Genomic DNA, 7,684 nt, shown 5'->3' with positions numbered 1-7,684 from the left:
ATAAAATTCTCACCAAACCATTTGATATACACACAATGATCTAAAGTCATTCTTTTATATCCATTTTCTGTCATAAATAAATTAAACTTTCTATATCACTATCTTGGAGCTTGCTTTAGCCCATATAAGCTCTTCTTCAACTTGCAAACAAAGTTCTCTTTACCTTTGACTTTGAAGCCTTCTAGTTGCTCTATATAAATTTGCTCATTCAAATCACCATGAAGGAAAGCTGTCTTCACATCTAACTGCTCAACCTCCAAGTCCTGGCTAGCAACAATACCAAGAGCAACACGAATAGAAGACATTTTAACAATAGGAGAAAAAATCTTTTCAAAGTCAATACATTTCGTTTGACCAAAGCCTTTCACAACTAATCTAGCTTTGTACTTTGGTTGAGAACAATATTCTTGAGTCTTCAACCTGAAAACCGACTTGTTATTCAATGCCTTCATTCCATTTGGTAGTAGCACCAAATCATAAGTGTGGTTCTTCTGAAGTGCATCCATCTCTTCCTGCATAGCAACTAACCACTTCTTTTTCTACTCATTTTCAACTACTTCCTGGTAACTCTCTGGTTCACCTGCATCAATAAGCATCACATATTCATCTGTAGAGTATCTTCTGGAAGGTTGACGTTGTCTAGAAGATCTTCTCAACTGAGGTTCTGTGGGAAGTTGCTCTCCAACTTCTTTTTGCTCAACATGTCATGCAGGTAGATCAACATCAGGCTCTACACCATCTTCCTACACATCTCCCCCATCACCCTGATATACTAGAGGAGTAAATAGGTCACAATTTGCTAATTCTTCTGTAGAAGTCTTGGCTGGTGCCTTCTTCTTCAAATCCTCAAAGAAGACCACATTTCTACTCCTGAACACCTTTTGCTTTTCTGGATCCCAAAGCATGTAACTAAAATGATCATGTGAGTAGCCAAGAAAAATATATTCTTTAGTCTTACCATCTAGCTTGGACCTCTCATTGTCTGGAACATGTGCAAATGCATGACAACTAAACACTCTCAAATGCTTGTAGAAAACATTTTTCCCTGACCATATATGCTCTGTAACATCACCATCTAGGGTTGTACATGGTGATAGGTTGATCACATCAACTACAGTCATCAAAGCCTCATCCCAAAATCTTTTGGGTAGCTTGGCTTGTGAAAACATATATCTGATATTTTCCATGATGGTACGGTTTATCCTCTCTGTAATAGCATTATGTTGAGGTGTACCAGGAACTATCATCTCATATTGGATGCCATGTGACTTGCAATAATCATTAAACAATCCTGTATACTCACCACCATTATCTGATCTTATGCATTTAAATTATCTTTCTGTCTCCTTTTTAATCCTAGCATGAAACTCTTTGAAGACATTAATCACCTGATCTTTGGTCTTCAAAGCATAGGCCCAAAGTTTCATGGAAAAATTATCTATAAAAGTGACAAAATAAAGTGCACCACTGATACCAGGAATATCAATAAATCCACCAGGAGTTTTTATCCTCAAAGGACCATATACATTTGTATAAACACGGTCTAAGGCATACATTTTTCTAGACATAGCAGGACTAGCAAATGAAACTCTATGTTATGTACCAACCAAACAATCAATACAAGGGTTCAAATGTATACCTCTGAGATCTGGTAATAAATCTCTCTTGGAAAGAGCTTGTAGCCCCTTCTCGCTTATGTGTCCTAGTCGCCTATGCCACAACTCCATGTTGAAGTCTTTTTCTACAGCATTTAATTGCTCACCACAAGCTTTGGCCTACAACCTGTACAAAGTGTGACATTTCTTTCCACTAGCCACAATTAAAAATTTTTACTGAGCTTCTATTGCCCTCTGTAAAATCTGCTATCATAGTCTTCATCAACTAGTCTTCCAACTGAAATTAAATTCAGTCTCAAGTCAACCACATGCCTCACATTCTTAGGTACTAACTTACAACCAAGGTTGGTCTTTAAATTGATATCACCCATGCCAATGATGTATGTTATGCCATAATTGCCTATCTTGACAACACCAAAATTTTCAGACCTGTATGTAGCAAAAAACTCTCCGTTGTGTAGCATGATAAGAAGCACCTGTGTCAATCACCCACTCAAGATCCTAACACACATAAGAAAAAATATCATCATAAGGAGATAAAATCAAATAATCACCACCCTACACTATAATTGTGATATTATCTTTTGACTATGTAGACTCCACTTCTTTTTTAGTTTTCTTGCTCTTCTTAGATTGCTTACATTGGTTCTTGTAATGTCCTTTCTCACCATAGTTATAGCAAACAATATCTTTTTTTGATCTTGACTTGCTTCTACCCATGCGTGAACTGCTTCTAGACTTTGACTTTCCTTTGTTCTCTAAGATAAGTGCTTGTGAATCATTCTGAGATGTTGCTGAATTCTTTCTTCTCAACTCCTCATTCAACAAACTGCTTGTTACTTGACTCATGGTGATAACACCATCTGGCGTAGAATTACTAAGAGAAACCACCAGTGTCTCCCAACTTTCTAGCAATGAACTGAGAAGTAACAATGCTTGCAACTCATCATCAAGAGACATTTTCATAGAGGATAACTAGTTAGTGACACTCTGCATTTCATTCAAATGCTCGAAGCACCCTCTCTATATTTTAGATTCACAAGTTTTCTGATTAAAAAAGCTTTGTTGCTAGCTATTTTTCTTTCATAGAGACCTTTTAACTTTTTCCAAAGAGAATAAGCAGAACTTTCAGTAGAAACATAATGAAAGACACTATCATCAAGCCATTATTGAATAAACCCAACTATTTTTCGATCTAACATCTTCCACTCATCATCTATCATAGTTATGGGTTTTGCACTATCCCCCTGCAAAGGTCCATACAAATCTTTGCAATATAAGATATCTTCCAATCTTGGTTTCCATATTATCCAATTGTTTCCATTCAAACTAATCATGCGAGAAACATTACTGGCCTCCATGTTCAAATACAAAATTAAATCACCAAAACCCTACTTTGATACCAATTGATGGGATATAAAGAGAAATAAACTTTTATATATAAACAAATACTAGCAGACCATAACACACAACAGAATTAAATGACATCACAATCAAATAGAACACCAAGATATACGTGGAAAACCCCTCCAATATAAAGGGTAAAAACCATGGGACAAACTAGAGATAATCCACTATAAGAATAATGAATATACAAATCTCAATCTCTTGCCCAAAACCCTAGCAATAATCACAAGAGAATAACTGAGATACAAGGTTCATGTCACTGTGCATAAAATTCTAAATTCTTCCTAATTCTCCCAAGTAATCACAGTAAGAATCTACTGTAGATTTGATCTAACCTAAGATGAGAACACTGCTAGATGATTGAGAATAGTCTCTCTGTGTTGTCCTTGTTTTCTTCCATTTCTTTCTCTTTGGATTTCTGTCTTTTTCTCCTCTTTTTACTACTGCCAAGATCTCATCTGCCGCCCTCATTGCTACCATATTTATGCCTCTTTCTACCTTTAAAATGCAGCCACCCACAACTTCAGATTTATGATGAAGAGGGTATAACCATGTATATTTGGTAAAATAGTCTACGAAAATAACATAAAATCTGAATTTGTCAAAGGAAGTGATTGGAGTGGGGCCCCAAACATCAATGTAAATAACCTTAAGGGGTTTAGAGCAAGATATGGAGGATTTTCCAAAGGGAAGACTATGACTTTTATTACTTAAACAAGGATCACAATAAGTTACGATGTTATTGGTTGTAAGCGTAGGAAGAGTAACGAGAAAGTAATTTTTGCTGAATAAAAGTTGAGGGATGACCAAGATGATGATGCCACACATCAGTTGGAGCTACGACCGAAGAGTAGGTAGTGGGTTGGGTGATTTGTGGATTTGATGGCTACTCGTAAATGTTGTCTTTACTCTAACCTCGGACCAAGGGTGCCCCCGTGCTCAAATCCTTGACAAGAAAGGAGTTAGGAAAGAATTCAATTGATGTATGATTCTATTTGCAGAATTGAGAAATGACACATTGGGTTTTTACATAAATGGATAGCACTTTGACTATCACAATGCACCACATAGTTTTTCTATTTCAGCTCCAATTCTTGTAAGAATTCTTTCATCCATAAAATTTTTTTGTATACCTCTGTAGCAGCAATATATTCTGCCTCTGTGGTGGAGAGAGCAATACACCTTTGCAATATGGATTGTCATGACATAGCTCCCCCTGCAAAAGTAAGTACATAACCTGATGTGGACTTCCTCGTATCTATATCTCTTGCTATATCTACATATGTGTAACATATAACATAGGTGGTCCACCTCCAAAGCTTAAACAAACCTTAGAGCTCCCTCTGACATATCTAAAAACCCACTTCACTGCTATCCGGTACTCTTTGCCTAGATTTGCAAGAAATCTACTAGTAACACCCACTGCATATGTGATGTTTGACCTCGTACATACCATCGCGTACATTAAACTTCCAACTACTGAAGCATAAGGAACCTTTTACATTTTCTCCTTCTCCTCATCACTTGACGGACTCTGTTCTAAGCACAACTTGAAATGACCTGCAAAGGAGAACCAACTAGTTTTGCATTGCTCAAACTGAACCTTTCCAATACCTTTTGGATATATTTCTCCTGTGACAACCAAATTATCTTGGTTTTTCTATCATGAAAAATTTGCATGCCTAGTATTTGCTTTGCTGGCCCCATGTCCTTCATTGCAAAAGACTCCCTCAATTCTTTCTTAACCTGTCAATTTTAGACACATCTTTCCCAAGAATAAACATGTCATCAACATAAAGTAAGAGAATAATAAAATTCTCACTAAACCATTTGATGTACACAATGATCTGAAGTCATTCTTTTATATTTATTTTCTATCATAAATGAATCAAACTTTCTATACCACTGTCTTAGAGCTTGCTTTAGCCCATATAAGCTCTTCTTCAACTTGCAAATAAAGTTCTCTTTACCTTTGACTTTGAAGCCTTATGGTTACTTCATATAAATTTTCTCCTCCAAATCACCATGAAGGAAAGCTGTCTTCATATCTAACTGCTCAACCTCTAAGTCTTGGCTAGCAGTAATACCAAGAGTAACATGAATAAAAGACATTTTAACAACAAGAGAAAAAATCTCTTCAAAGTCAATACCTTTCTTTTGACCAAAGCCTTTCACAACCAATCTAGCTTTGTACTTTAGTTGAGAACAATATTCTTAAGTCTTTAACCTAAAAACCCACTTGTTCTTCAAGGCCTTCATTCTATTTGGTAGTAGCACCAAATCATAAGTGTGGTTCTTCTGAAGAGCATCCATCTTTTCCTACATAGCAACTAACCACTTATTTTTCTGCTCATTTTCAACTGCTTCATAGCAACTCTCTGATTCACTTGCATTAGTAAGCATCACATACTCATCTGTAGAGTATCTTTTGGAAGGTTGACGCTGTTTAGAAAATCTTCTTAATTGAGGTTCTGTGGGAAGTTGCTCTCCAACTTCTTCTTGCTCAACATGTCCTACAAGTAGATCAACATCAGGCTCTACACTATCTTCCTGCACGTCTCCCCCATCACCCTAATATACTGAAGGAGTAAATGGGTCATAATATACTAATCCTTCTGCAGAAGTCTTGGCTAATGCCTTCTTCTTCAAATTCTCAAAGGTTTGATCATCAAAGAAGACCACATCTCTGCTCCTGAACACCTTCTGCTTTTCTGGATCCCAAAGCCTGTAACCAAAATGATTATATGAGTAGCTAAGAAAAATATATTCTTTAGTCTTACCATTCAGCTTTGACCTCTTATTGTATGAAACATGTGCAAATGCACGATAACTAAACACTCTTAAATGCTTGTAGGAAACATTTTTCCCTGACCATACATGCTTTGCAACATCACAATATAGGGCTGTACATGGTGATAAGTTGATTACATCAACTGCAGTCATTAAAGCCTCAACCAAAAATCTTTTGGATAGCTTGGCTTGTGAAAGCATACATCTGATCTTTTTCATGATGGTACAGTTCATCCTCTTTGTAATAGCATTATGCTGAGGTGTACTAGAAACTATCATCTCATGTTGAATGCCATGTGACCTACAATAATCATTAAACAATCCTGTATACTCACCACCATTATATGATCTTATGCATTTCAATTGTCTTTCTGTCTCCTTTTTAATCCTAGCATGAAACTCTTTGAAGACATTAATCACTTGATCTTTGGGCTTCAAAGCATAGGCCCAAACTTTCATAGAAAAATTATCTATAAAAGTGACAAAATAAATTGCACCACTAATACCAGGAATATCAACAAATCCACCTAGAGTTTTTGTCCTCAAAGGACCACATACATTTATATAAACACGGTCTAAGGCATACATTTTTCTAGACATAGCAGGACTGACAAATGAAACTCTATATTATGTACCAGCCAAATAATCAATACAAGGGTTCAAATGTATACCTCTAAGATTTGATAATACCTCTCTCTTGGAAAGAGCTTACAACCCCTTCTCGCTCATGTGTCCCAATCGCCTATGCCATAACTCTATGCTGAAGTCTTTTTCTACAGCATTTAATTGCTTACCATAAGCTTTGGCCTGCAACTTATACAAAGTGTGACATTTCTTTCCACTAGCCATAATAAGAGAACCCTTACTGAGCTTCCATTGCCCTTTGTAAAATCTGCTAACATAGTCTTTGTCATCTAGTCTTTCAACTGAATTTAAATTCAGCCTCAAGTCAATTACATGTCTCACATCCTTAAGCACTAACTTGTAGCCAAGGTTGGTCTTTAAATGGATATCACCCATGCCAATGATGTCTACCGTGCTATAATTGCCCATCTTGACAACACCAAAATTTTCAGACCTGTATGTAGCAAAAAATTTCCTTCGTGGTGTAGCATGATAAAAAGCACCTATGTCAATCACCCACTCAAGATCCTAACATACACAAGAAAAAATATCATCAGAAGGAGATAAAATCAAATAATCACCACCTTACACTGTAGTTATGATAATATCTTTTGACTCTATAGGCTCCACTTCTTTTCCCTTTTTTTTGCTCTTCTTATGTTGCTTACATTGGTTCTTGTAATGTCCATTCTCACCATAGTTATAGCAAACAATATCTTTTCTTGATCTTGACTTGCTTCTACCCATGCGTGAACTGCTTCTAGACTTTGACCTTCCTCTGTTCTCTTAGATAAGTGCTTGTGAATCATTTTGATATATTGCTGAATTCTTTCTTCTCAACTTCTCATTCAACAAACTACTTGTTACTTGACTCATGCTGACAATATCATATGGCGCATAATTACTAAGGGAAACCACCAGTGTCTCCCAACTTTCTAGCAATGAACTGAAAAGTAACAATGCCTAAACTCATCATTAAGAGACTTTTTTTAGAGGATAACTGGTTAATGATACTCTGCATTTCATTCAAATGCTCAGCAATAGAAGCACCCTATCTATATTTTAGGTTCATAAGTTTTCTAATTAAAAAAGCTTTGTTGCAAGCTGTTTTTCTTTCATAGAGACCTTCCAACCTTTTCCAAAGAGAATAAGCAGAACTTTCAGTAGAAACATTATGAAAGATACTATCATCAAGCCATTGTTGAATAAACCTAACTGTTTTTCGATCTAACCTCTTCCACTCATCA

The sequence above is a fragment of the Musa acuminata genome, unplaced genomic scaffold, assembly GCF_036884655.1.
Source record: "Musa acuminata AAA Group cultivar baxijiao unplaced genomic scaffold, Cavendish_Baxijiao_AAA HiC_scaffold_1137, whole genome shotgun sequence".
Classification (NCBI taxonomy): Eukaryota; Viridiplantae; Streptophyta; class Magnoliopsida; order Zingiberales; family Musaceae; genus Musa; species Musa acuminata.
Note: the sequence above shows the minus strand (reverse complement) of the source record.